The sequence below is a fragment of the Salmo salar genome, chromosome 02, assembly GCF_965601325.2.
Source record: "Salmo salar chromosome 02, fSalSal1, whole genome shotgun sequence".
NCBI classification, from domain to species: Eukaryota; Metazoa; Chordata; class Actinopteri; order Salmoniformes; family Salmonidae; genus Salmo; species Salmo salar.
Window position 1 is genome coordinate 28443030 of NC_138292.1, and position 14281 is coordinate 28457310.

At 45.4% G+C, this 14281-nt stretch overlaps 1 pseudogene across 1 annotated transcript in view; it reads left to right on the plus strand.

Moving 5' to 3' along the window:
- Positions 1-14281, plus strand: part of LOC106579054 (activating signal cointegrator 1 complex subunit 3-like) — a 121222-nt pseudogene extending 106941 nt beyond the window's left edge. Inside the window, exons 30-38 of the transcript XR_014382655.1 lie at positions 3101-3212; positions 3936-4070; positions 7350-7574; positions 10254-10405; positions 10789-10793; positions 10868-10998; positions 12141-12347; positions 12457-12632; positions 12824-14281. The product of XR_014382655.1 is annotated as an activating signal cointegrator 1 complex subunit 3-like (transcript). The remainder of the gene's footprint in view (positions 1-3100; positions 3213-3935; positions 4071-7349; positions 7575-10253; positions 10406-10788; positions 10794-10867; positions 10999-12140; positions 12348-12456; positions 12633-12823) is intronic.

A 14281-nucleotide genomic window follows, 5' to 3' on the forward strand; every position in this document is an offset into this window, starting at 1 on the left:
CACACACACACACACACACACACACACACACACACACACACACACACACACACACACACACACACACACACACACACACACACACACACCATAAATGTATTTGTGCAGCATCAGGAGTCTAATGGTGATGATTCTAATGGACATGACTTAATCAGACAGCCCATAACACTCTCTCTCTCACACACACACACACTCTCTCACACCCCAGTAAAGAGCTGTGAAATGTGGTCAGCAATAAACGCATTGGCTGCTGGGCTGTGTTGACATGTGGAGTGATGATAATGGCGTCCATACTTAACATTAAACCCACATTAAGTATGGCCGCCGCTCCCCAACTGCTGTTTCCGTTTCGACGGTGCGTTATTTTCCAACGGGCTCTGTTTCTCCCCCCACACCACCCCTCCTCTGGTTTTCAACAGAACAACAGATGATTGTGAATGATAATCATGGGAGGATTGTTTACGTGAGTGTAATGTGATGAGTGGGCTGTGTCAGAGTGAGTGGATTCAAGTTTACATACACACATACATTATTATACATCAGTATGGAGGCAACTGTCAAATTACCTTCATTAAGCATCCTTCTACCTGTTAACTGAGCCATTGGTATTCATCCTCCTTCTCTCTTGCACACGCTCTCTCTCTCTCTGTCTATCTCTCTCTCTGTCTATCTCTTTCTCTGTCTATCTCTTTCTCTGTCTTATCGCTCTCTCTGTCTATCTCTCTCTCTGTCTCTCTCTCTGTCTATCTCTCTCTCTGTCTTATCTGTCTCTGTCTATCTCTCCCCATCTGTTTCATTCTCATATTATTTCTCTATTTCCTCTCCTCTGCAAATGACTTGTAATAGCTTGAACTCCTCTGCATGCTGTATAACCACATCTTTCATAACACTAACTTTAAAGCTTTACACACACACACCCAAACACACACACACACACACACACAGCCAAACACACACACACATACACCCACACACACACACCCAAACACAAACACACACACACACACAGCCAAACACACACACCCAAACCCAAACACACACACACACACACACACACACACACACACACAAACACACACACACACAGCCAAACACACACACACACCCAAACCCAAACACACCCACACACACACACACACACACACACACACACACACACACACACACACACACACACACACACACACACACACACACACACACACACACACACACCCAAACACACACACCCAAACACACACACCCAAACACACACACACACACACACACACACACAGCCAAACACACACACACATACACACACAGCCAAACACACACACACAGCCAAACACACACACAAACACACACACACACACACACACACACACACACACACACACACAAACACACACACACACAGCCAAACACACACACATACACACACACAGCCAAACACACACACACAGCCAAACACACACACACACACACACACACACACACACACACACAAACACACACACCCAAACACACACACACACAGCCAAACACACACACATACACACACAGCCAAACACACACACACACACACACACACACCCAAACACAAACACCCAAACCCAAACACACCCACACACACACACACACACACCCAAACACACACACACACACATACACACACAGCCAAACACACACACACACAGCCAAACACACACACACATACACCCACACACACACACCCAAACACACACACCCAAACACACACACCCAAACACACACACACACACAAACACACACACCCAAACACACACACACACACACAGCCAAACACACACACACATACACACACAGCCAAACACACACACACACACAGCCAAACACACACACACATTCACCCACACACACACACCCAAACACAAACAGACACACACAGCCAAACACACACACCCAAACCCAAACACACCCCCCCCCCACACACACACACCCAAACACACACACACACACTCAAATGCGCACCCAAACACAGACACACACACTCAAATGTGCACACACACTCAAACGCTCACCCAAACACACACACACCCAAACACACACACACCCAAACACACACACACATACACACACTCAAATGTTATTTGTTATTAGAAGTTAATGAAGCACGTAGTTGTGTGCACTTATGGCCATGTCTCATGTGGTAGCTCTTACCCATTAGAGCCGCTGAGCCACGCATGGAAGCCATTTTGGCTATGCGTTGTCTTAGCTCAGCAAATACTATATGGCCCAAAACCTGGGAATCATTTTGTGATAAGAGGGTATTTTGTTTGTTCCAGGCTGTGGGCTGGCATGGCAAAGCTCCTTTAGACCTACAGTTTGTCTAAAGTCTTAATAATTATCTGTTACCCCAGTTTTACCCCTAAAACAAACCCAGAGAAGACAAACAGGCCTATTCTGTGGTATTATTGATGCTTATGATGCAGTGGCTTTTGATCGATGTGTGCCGTGTATTGATTTTTATGTGCTAGCTAGAGAATACACTGTGTGTATGTCTGTGTGTGTGTTGATAATATACGTTATGTCTGTATAGATGAAGTGTATCTGTGTTAGTGTTGGGAGCATGGAGTCGTTACTATGGTCAGCGCAGGGTTATGAGTAAATCAATAAGCAGTAAAAACATACATATATTACACACTCCCCATAGACTCCTTTAATACCCCTGAGTTATGACTGCCACTGGCCACATCTTAAACATGTCCAATAGTATTTCTCTGTTTTAGCATAACTTTGCAGCAGCTACAGAGGGTTTATTAGAGAGAAGGGAGAGGTAGAAAAGCATTGTTTGTGTCAGCTGTTTCCTTAAAGATGGACTCCTTTTTAGGGACTTTTTAAAGGATTGTCCTTGCTCATGTGGTGTTCTGGACCTATCAGAGGTCACTTGATTTGGGAGTAATAGTCAGGAACTAGATATGAAAATGATGAAACGTTTCAATTTCCTCTATTAAATAGCCCAGGATCTTTTATAAACGTGGCTGTTGCTTTTTTGTTGTTGTCTGTTTCCTAATTGTTGTAATCTCTCTTCCTAAGTTTCTGTTACATGTAGGTCTAACCGTGGTTGTGTGTTGTCCAGTTACTACAGCCTGGATGACATCAGCCACGAGACCATCAACAAGTACCTGTCCAACCTGGTGGAGAGGAGTCTCCGAGACCTGGAGTGTTCCTACTGTATGGAGATAGGAGAGGTAGGGGAGTGTTTGTGTGTACGATGTGTATGTATGTGCACATGTATTCATATTGATTCATTTGCCTGTGGTAGTAAGGCAGTGTGAAGGCTTAAGGCACACAGGTACATACTGAGGGGACCATTGTGGTTTGTGTTGATAGATTTAACATGAATCAGTAGAGTTGACCATGTCTTCTCGCCCCTCTTCCTCTCTGTCTTCTCTCCTCACTGTCTCCTTTCATCTCTTCCGCCCTGTTTCCTCTCCTCTCTGTCTTCTCTCCTCACTGTCTCCTTTCATCTCTTCCGCCCTGTTTCCTCTCCTCTCTGTCTTCTCTCCTCACTGTCTCCTTTCATCTCTTCCGCCCTGTTTCCTCTCCTCTCTGTCTTCTCTCCTCACTGTCTCCTTTCATCTCTTCCGCCCTGTTTCCTCTCCTCTCTGTCTTCTCTCCTCACTGTCTCCTTTCATCTCTTCCGCCCTGTTTCCTCTCCTCTCTGTCTTCTCTCCTCACTGTCTCCTTTCATCTCTTCCGCCCTGTTTCCTCTCCTCTCTGTCTTCTCTCCTCACTGTCTCCTTTCATCTCTTCCGCCCTGTTTCCTCTCCTCTCTGCCTTCTCTCCTCACTGTCTCCTTTCATCTCTTCTGCCCTGTTTCCTCTCCTCTCTGTCTTCTCTCCTCACTGTCTCCTTTCATCTCTTCCGCCCTGTTTCCTCTCCTCTCTGTCTTTCCTCCTCTCTTCCTCCAGGATGATTGCACCATTGAGGCCCTGACGTACGGTCGTATCTCCTCCTACTACTACCTGAAGCACCAGACAGTCGGGATGTTCAAGGAGAGGCTGAGGGCTGAGCTGCCCATCCAGGACATCCTCTCTGTCCTCACGGTATGTCTGACTGCCTGCTGGGAATGACCACAGAACATGATGACATTGTCTTATTTTCATCATGGCATCTATCTCCTCTACTATATACTGTCCTGGACTGTCCTGGACTAGACTGGACTGGACTGGACTAGACTGGACTGGACTCCATCATCAGCGGTGGGACTACAGCCATTGATTTGCATTTCCTGTTCTAAATGTTTGAGTGTGTAGTTTAGTCTAATAGTCTATCAGGCATTGTGCAGGCCGATGTCATTTGTTTACCGTACTACTGTGCTTCTACATGTGTTTCTCCCATTGTGTTCACATTGAGAAAGAGAGCGGGATAGACTACTGGACAGTAGGATAGGTAGATGACCATGATTGAGGTCTGGATCTCAGTTCTTTCAAATTAACACCTCTTTATCTGGGCCTCATTAACTCCCCTCATTACTCCTGGGTCTTTGTTCTCCTCCATATGGTTTTCTTCCTCTTTTTTCCAGTTAATAGCGAGTACTTATTCCTCCTCTCCCTCTACTCCCTGTTTTAGTCTGTTATTCCTAGTGAGGCTGCTGATTGGTGGCTGGTAATTGGTGGGATCATTAGGACACAAAGCGGTTTCACACCTCTCCTCAATGGGGGTCACCCGGCGACATCTTAGTTGTGTCAGATAACCCGTTGTGCCCCCTCCACCCTCTGACTCCCCCATGATGGCTCTCACCCAGACGTTTCGACGAGATGGGAGTATGAAGGATCACAGATTAGAGAGGAACTGTCGGGAAAGAAATGTGTTGAAAATGCAGAAAAGATTTAGACATTATCTTCCCCTCTTTTGCTCCCACAACGCCCCCAGCCAGCCCCTACACCCCCCTGTCCCTTGTCCACTCCCCACAGCTAGATTCCCTTGTCCACTCCCCACAGCTAGATTCCCTTGTCCACTCCCCACAGCTAGATTCCCTTGTCCACTCCCCACAGCTAGATTCCCTTGTCCACTCCCCCCAGCTAGATTCCCTTGTCCACTCCCCCCAGCTAGATTCCCTTGTCCACTCCCCCCAGCTAGATTCCCTTGTCCACTCCCCCAGCTAGATTCCCTTGTCCACTCCCCACAGCTAGATTCCCTTGTCCACTCCCCACAGCTAGATTCCCTTGTCCACTCCCCCAGCTAGATTGCCTTGTCCACTCCCCACAGCTAGATTCCCTTGTCCACTCCCCACAGCTAGATTCCCTTGTCCACTCCCCACAGCTAGATTCCCTTGTCCACTCCCCACAGCTAAATTCCCTTGTCCACTCCCCCAGCTAGATTCCCTTGTCCACTTCCCGAAGCTCTACTATTTCTTCTTCTTAGAGTTCACAAGTGATCTACTATATACACACACACACACACACCACACACACACACACACACACACACACACACACACACACACACTGAAAGATTATGTGAAAAAAGTATGTTGCTCTTCCCTCTGTCTGTCTCTCTGTCTGTCTCTCTGTCTGTCTCTCTGTCTGTCTCTCTGTCTGTCTCTCTGTCTGTCTCTCTGTCTGTCTCTCTGTCTGTCTCTCTGTCTGTCTCTCTGTCTCTCCTGCACTTTCCAATATTCGCCTCCCCCTTTCCCTCCCTCCCTGTCTGTAAATGTCACTAAAGAGAAAGTGTGCAAGAGAGATGGATGGATGGAGGGAGGGAAGCAGGGATGGATTGCTGGATGGAGTGAGTAGGGGAGTTAGCAGTTAGTGTGTTATGAGGATCTCTTTATAAAGATTTATTGTCTTTATCCCCTGCACATCTGCATGCAGACACTAAACCACTGCCATATCAATCCTGTTTTTCCCCTCATCGTTCCCTCTGTTCCTCAATCCCCCTCTTTTCTAACACTGCATCTCTCTGCTGATGGATGCTAGCTTAACAGTCCAGAGCAGGATAGGCCCAATGACAAATGTCTCCGCTGGTCCTCTGTTGATGGAAATACGTTGGGGAAACTTAACGTACTGCAGTGAGTTAGAGAAACGCAGAAAAAGAGCCATGCGTCTCCTTGCATCTGTGTCCTCTGAAACCCCACAAACAAGCCTCAAAACAGAACACCCCGTCAGCACTAAACACAGCCCGATTTATAGAGCATCATGGTTTTATATTAGACCAAATGGATTTATATTAGACCAAATGGTTTTATACTAGATCAAATGGTTTTATACAAGACCAAATGGTTTTATATTAGACCAAACGGTTTTATACTAGATCAAATGGTTTTATATTAGACCAAATGGTTTTATACAAGACCAAATGGTTTTATATTAGACCAAATGGTTTTATATTAGACCAAATGGTTTTATACTAGAGCATCATGGTTTTATATTAGACCAAATGGATTTATATTAGACCAAATGGTTTTATACTAGATCAAATGGTTTTATACAAGACCAAATGGTTTTATATTAGACCAAACGGTTTTATACTAGATCAAATGGTTTTATATTAGACCAAATGGTTTTATACAAGACCAAATGGTTTTATATTAGACCAAATGGTTTTATATTAGACCAAATGGTTTTATATTAGACCAAATGGTTTTATACTAGACCAAATGGTTTTATACTAGACCAAATGGTTTTATACAAGACCAAATGGTTTTATACTAGACCAAATGGTTTTATACTAGATCAAATGGTTTTATATTAGACCAAATGGTTTTATATTAGACCTAATGGTTTTATACTAGGCCAAATGGTTTTATATTAGACCAAATGGTTTTATATAGCCGATACATATCCTATGAGGAGTGAAGAATAGAGATGTGGGTAGACATTTAGTGTTTGGTTGTTCAACATCATCCATTCACAGTTTAGCACAGACTCTAACAATATGAAAGGGAACCACCACTGTACATTGTATTCAAAAATAAAACTTTATATTGTGGAAAATTGCTGTGTATTTGCTGACTGTTCATAGGATTTTATGAGCAGGTATGGACAGTTGTAACTTAAGGTTTCTTCATTCGCTGAGAGGTTTTGCTCTTAAATATATTTTGGGGGGACTGCTCTCTTGGGTGAGGGGAGCCAGTGATCCTGATGCAGCTGTTTTAACGGAGATGACTGTAACAAAGGATCTAACCACAGCAGGGAACTAACTTCCTCCTCGCCGACTTTGATCTCTTTCCTTCTCGCTTTCTCTTTATATCCCCCTCTCTTCTCTTCTCTTCTCTCTCCCTCTGCTCCCCTCCCTTCCTCCCTTACCCCATTCCCTCCCTCCCTCCCTCTCCCCCCTCCCTCCCTCTCCCTCTTCCTTCCCTCCCTCCCTCTCTTCTCCAGGATGCTGAGTAGTACGGGGAGCTGCCCGTCAGGCACAACGAGGACCAGCTGAACAGTGAGCTGGCTCAGCGTCTCCCCCTGCAGGTCAACCCCCACAGCTACGACAGCGCCCACACCAAGACCCACCTGCTGCTGCAGGCCCATTTCAGCCGCGCCCAGCTGCCCTGCTCCGACTACGGCACCGACACCAAGACCATGCTGGACAACACCATACGCATCTGTCAGGTTAGTGGCTGACTGTGTGTGTGCAAGATCTGCTGTGTAGGTTTATGTACTGTACCACACACTGCATCCCTCTGGGTACATCCACCGCCCTGCTCCTTTCTGAACAGTGCACCTCTGAAATACTTCCTCTGTTTTCTTGTCCTTTTGTTCCCATCAAAAAGAACATCTTGCTTTCATACATCCCAGAATGGATCCTCTCTCAGCCCTGGGATTCAATCCCTGAGCACATTTCCACATGTCAGTCAGTCAGAGCACCGGTACTCAGATGTTCTGGGTGGAAGAAAGCTCTTCCCTGTTCATTCAATATGGGAAATGGAAGGCTTGTCTAAAAACACAGAGGCGGTGTCTGCTTAGTGCTTGGAGCTACTTTGTAGCCTCATGATCAGGATAGAATGCAGTAGAGGTGACATATGGATGACATAGAGAAGATATAGACAGGGCTCTAAATTAATGTTTTTATTGGTAGCAATGGTGCGCCCAACTTTAAAAAACTTAGGAGTACAACATAAAATCTTGGAGCACCAAAATATATATATTTTTTAATTGATTAAGATATAGCATATTGGGCCTATATGAATTCTAGCTACTTTTGAGGCACATGCTGTGGTATATAACTAATATTTAACCCTGTAAGACATTTGTTTATTGTCAAAAGCTAAAATGTTGATACAAAAAATGACAAAGTGTTTGGCTGGTGGGGTTTGTGTACTGCGTGTGTAATAGAGTTTTCCAAATAAACGACCACTCGATTAATACAAATCATCAAGATATATCATTCTTCCAGGTAAGTCTACTTTGCAGTAAACATTTACTTTGGAAAGTTGTGTGGGAAAGCCTTTAGAAATGACTGTTTCGGTGTCACTAACTGGCTACAGGAAGTGCTGGACAGTGCACACGGGCATTCCCATGCCGTTACGTCTTCAGAAAGTTGAAGGAAAAATACAAGTTAGTGATGTAAACTTGAATATTCTTGAATATTCTTTACTTCGGATTGAACAACTCTACGGTAGGGCACTCAGAAACAACTGCACAGTGAAGCATGTCATTACTACCATTATTGTCTGGCAGATTTGTTTCCCTGGTTATACTGGTGCTCTCAAAATAAAATGTTAGTTCCACAGCACGATATCCAGGAGCACGTTGCTACCAAATGGTGGCTCTTTAGAGCCCTGGACATAGACATGACATAGACATGACATAGAGGTGCCATAGAGGGCATCAGATGCCAGGAGACTTGTAAACCGAATGCCTGACAAGGTTTTCAAATAATCTAAATGATCATTGTTGACTTGTGTTCAAACTATTTCCGTTTCAGTGTGATAATGAATCAGGATATGTTTTTGCCGTTGTTGATAAATTCTGCCTTTTTAAAAGACAAAGGCAAATACTGTATCTATTTTGGGTCTCTGGCTTCTTAGCATGAAAGTGAGGTGCGTGATGAGGAGGACAGTCAGGTTTGACCACAGGACCTCACGGGGACAGCACGGCTTTAACAAGACAGACTGCACTGTCTCCCACTAACCTAACCACCACAGTACACACACAATACACACACAATACACACACACAATCTTAGAATACACACACACATAATGTGGATCCTGGCCACCAGATCCCAGGTCTGCTGGTGAGTGGCTATGCCTGGGAGAGATTTGGTCCATGTCTGCCTGTAGGATCTGGTTCTGTAACCCATTGTTGCTGCCTTTGTATGTGTGGGGGGGTGATCTGCGAAGCGCTGACTGTGTGTGTGTCTGGTAGTGATTGTCCATTGCTCGTCCACAGGCTAACAGAGCCTTTTTCCTCATGTGGCGAGGGTATCGTATTCATTAGAGCCAAACGGAAAATGAAATCAAGCGTCTCTTTTTGGACTGAAGTTTCAGTACGTTTTCTTCCGTTTGGTGGCTAATGAATATGGCCCAGCTAACGGGGACTCCAGTGACATCAGCCGTAGTTCTGTCACCATCCATTTGCTTCTTCAGCTTCTGTGAAATGTTAATCAGTACTACTTTAATTTGTACTGCATTAGCATTTTGATTAACTCTGCCGGGGCTTCGCCTGTGCACTCAAGGTCCTCTTTAGTCATAGTTACTGCCGGGGAATTACTTTCTGATTAATTAAGTTTGTTAGAATGCATCGGAGCTTGGCAAACTCTAACCTTACGAGGGAGGGAGGGAGCAGGTTAGTGTTTTTTGGTCATGAATCTTGTTCTGGAGGGAGCTCTGCAGAAGGGTCCCTAGCTGGCAAAGCCACAAAGTCATAAAATATGATTTTAAACCTTAACTCTAACCTTAACAACACTGCTAACCCTAATGCCTAACCCTAACCTTAAATTAACACCAAAAAGCAAAAAAGCAACACCAAAAAGCAATATTGCCCATTTTTACTTGTCAGCTTGCCTCCAGGACAAGGCTCATCCCAAACAACGTCAACCTGCGAAAAAGTAGTGGGGGGGGGGGGGGGGGGTTATAGAAATTGAGGGATGTATTTATTGTGTAGATGTTTAGCATATGTGCATGAACGTGTAAAGACATGCTGAATTTGAATGTGCAAAATGGGCTCAATCATAACTCATTGTGAGTAAATCTCACACTGATGTCAGTGGGGGATTTTATATAGTTATGTAAATGCATGAATTTTTCAACTAAAGTATTTCCTGTCTGTCTGTCTGTCTGTCTACAGGCCGTGCTGGACGTAGCAGCCAACGAGGGCTGGCTGGTGACTGCTCTCAGCATCTGTAACCTGGTGCAGATGATCGTTCAGGGCAGGTGGCTCAATGACTCCTCTATACTGACCCTACCTACCATAGAGCAGCAACACCTCTACCTGTTCAGGTAGACAACTCTACTGACCCCACACACACACACAGGATGAGAATGCTGCTAGGACTCTTTAATTAACGCTCTATGGCATGGACCATTTTATAATCCACAGACATGATCAAACTCTGCAAGCATTCTTATCATCAAGCAGCATCAGTTACATTCTGCTAACCTCAGGGCTGCTCACGCACACACACTAACACACACACACAGAGAGGAAATTCAAGAGTGTGTGTCCAAGGCAATCTTAATTATTTTTACATACACACCATGTGGATTTGAGACACTGCATCCTGCAGTGAAGAATAATTTTGTGCAAACTCAATAAATATGGTAAGGAGAAAGGGATAGAGGGATGAGAGAGGACAGAGGTTCCAGTGGCGACGACACAGCAGGAAGTGTAGTTAGGATTTAAAATCACATGACTAGATCTGCCCCCTGTTGTTCCCCGCAGCAGGTGGAGCTCCAAAAAAGGGAGGGGCGGAGCCAGGGGCTTCCACGGACCAATAGAAGGGCTCCCTGAGCTGATTGCCTCCTGTGAGGGGCGGGAGAACACCTTCGCTGCCATCTTGGGGGAGGAGTTTCAACCCCGTCAGATCTCCCAGGTAACAACCTTCTAACATTCTACGTTAATTCACCTCACTGTTATAGAACACATCCAGATACTGGATGTGTAAAGTGTCACTTTCCTATAGAAACAGAGGATTTCTAGGGGTACATATGCTTCACCATGAACCCTCCAGTCTCCATTGTCCTCCACCACAATGAAATAACATGAAATACTTCCAAGGTGTCGGCCTCATCTCTCTATTCATGTAACCTTCTCAAATACTCTACCAGAGCACTACCAAACAACATATACACACACTCTACCAACGTCAGCCCACACACACACACACACACACACACACACAGTGAGAAGCATCAGAGAAGCATCAGTCTGGCGCAGTGGTCCAAGGTACCTCCAGGATCTCCTATTACGGTCCAATGCGAGGGTTTACAGCACCAATCTAAGTGCTAATTGCAGCTGTAATGAGAGCGTCCAGGCGCCACTGCCAGCCCAGTGGCCTTGCCCAATCAGTGTCCCCGCTCCCCCTCCTCCCAGCCCCTCAACGCTCCCCCCCATGGCATCGCGGCCTGGCTAATTAAATAACTAGATGCGTGGAAACGTCCCGGTCTGATTCGCCAGGGGACAGTAATCCTTACATAAATAGCTTTTGTTGGGTGAATCTGAGAGGCTTTTCTCCTTCTCCCATCCCAGTCCCTCCCTGACACTGACAGGGTCTTCAGGAGGAAAACATATACACACACACACACACACAGGCATGCACATTCGCACACCTATCATCCATACTCTCTCTCTCTACCTTCCCTCTACTTGTCTTGCTCTCTATCCCCCCTTTTGTTTTCTTCTCCATTTGAGTCAGAGATGTTAAAGTCACCATGACAAAGCTTTAAGAGGCACCTAAGACCATGGGAATTATGTGTGTTTGAATGACTCAAGCTTTCTTCAAACGCTCTAGTCTTACCAGATAGATATGTCCATCTTATACAAGGCTTTCACTTAAGTCTGATTCTCTCTCTTCACCTCTGGTTCTTTGTTTCTCTCCCTCCTCTTTTCTCTCTCTCTCTGAACTCCGGTCTGACACATTTCCTTGTCTCTCTCTCCCTCTCTCATTTCTCTGCACCCCTCTCTGTTTTTCTCCTACTGTCCCTCCTCCCTCTCCCCTCCTCTCCTCTCCTCCAGGCCTGGTCGTTCCTCAGCCATCTGCCCGTGGTGGAGGTGCGTCTAAGTGTGAAGGGTTGGTGGGAGGGGTGTGGGGAGTAGGCAGAGCACCCCCTCCCTGCGGCCGGGGGGAAGCTCAGGGACGACAGAAGCTGACTGGATGTCCACGCTGACCAGGAGTACGTCCTGCAAGTCTCACTGCAGCGCATCAACACCGGCTAGTAGAGGGTATGTACACACACTCATGCTCACACATGTATAAAGGAGCTCACACACACATTATTGACGTTAGTTATGATTGACTGCTGATAAGTTGATTTGTCATCATGTTTTCCAGAGGAAGCAGGACAGTAAGGCCCAGGCCCCCAGGTTCCCCAAGAATAAGGATGAGGGCTGGTTTCTGGTTCTAGGAGAGGTGGAGCGCAGAGAGCTACTGGCCGTCAAACGCATCGGATACTGCCGACACCGCAGCACCGTTTCCCTGGCCTTCTACACCCCCGAGAAGACCGGAAAGTACGTACGGGAATGTTAAAAAGAATTGGAAAAAGTTCAACACATTTTTTCTTTGGGGTCTAAGCCTAGTTACTTTATGCAATTTGGGACAGCTGCCGGTGTGAAAGGGCTTTATAATATAGTTTGATTAATTGATATTTATCCCACCACAAACTCTTACGTCCCCTGGTAACCCTCTCCTCTCCCTCCAGGTGTATCTACGCGCTATATTTGATGAGTGACAGTTACCTGGGTCTGGACCAGCAGTATGACCTCCACCGCAGCGTGACCCCTGCCTGCATCGCTGCCCAGGTCAACAGTGAAGTCACTGAGGCCATGGGAGGCATGTCCGTCAAGTGATGCGTCAACATGATGACATCATCATGAGTGACATAGTGACAATGACCATATAAAAATGACAAGAGACAATGGCCATGTGTCTTTAGACGCCAATGTTTGGGATGTTTACCCTGATGATGTGATGGTGGTAATTGTGTGACTGGATGTTAGCCTTTAAGCAGGGATGTCAAACTCATTCCATGGGGGGCCTAGTGTCTGCGGGTTTTTGTATTTTCCTTTCAATTAAGACCTAGACAACCAGGTGAAGGGAGTTGTTCCTTACTAAATCGTGACCTTAACTTATCAATCAAGTACAAGGGATGAGCGAAAAACCCTCAGACACTCTTACCTTCTGTGGAATGAGTTTGACACATGTGCCTTAAAGGGTCCCATGCCTGTCTGGTCCTAATATAAAGGGAGGAAGGGAATGAGGGTACAGGGTTAAGGAACTAGGGAGATTCTGGGTCATGGGCTATGAGAAACTGTTTGGCCTAATGGGACCCTGTACAATGATCAATACTCAGAAATACTCATGAAAGACAGCGCTGTCATGTTACCTCATCAGCATTGTGTAATACAATGAATACCTATTTTGTTGCAGTATGTCATATCATTCCCCAGTCATATTCTGTCAATAATATATCCCCAAATCCACCAACTTTTGAACGGGTATTGAGAAAAATAAAGCCTGATAAACAGTGGCTTGTTTTACTCAGTTGATTTAGGGACTGGAGAGTGGGGGAGGGGTGACATATTTTATTGAGACGTTGTTGAGATGAATAATAACAGTAGAAAGAGAGAGCAGCACAAAGTGTGGTGGTTAACTGCAGGAAAAACATCACTGTGTCCAACAGGGAAAAGCTGCTCCGGAGAGGAGTTTATTTAGGCTGGCGGGGAGGAACAGGAATTCTGTGCAGGTGTGTGAAACATGCTTCCCTGTAGTGCTGTGAGGCTACAGGTACTGCCCCCCCCACCTCCACAATCCTTAGTGTATAGCGCAGAATAGCCTCCTCCTTTCCTTCTTCTTCCTCTCCTCCTCTTTCTTTGTGTAAGGTTCATCTATAGAAGCTGATCAAACTGCCATAGACAGTCATACAAGGAACAGAAGAACATAACCACAATACACAGAGGTAAATGTATAAAGATGTTTCATTGATTAGTATATTGTTACTGTATTTCTTTATTTTCTTGGGAGAGCTGACAACTATATTTTAGAACCAAACTTATGAGACAGAATCCAGCTGCGTCTTTGTTCTGATTTGTGGATTGTCCAATCAATTGAAGCAGATGTAACTTCTCTGTTGATTGAATATAATGACTTTTGAAAAATA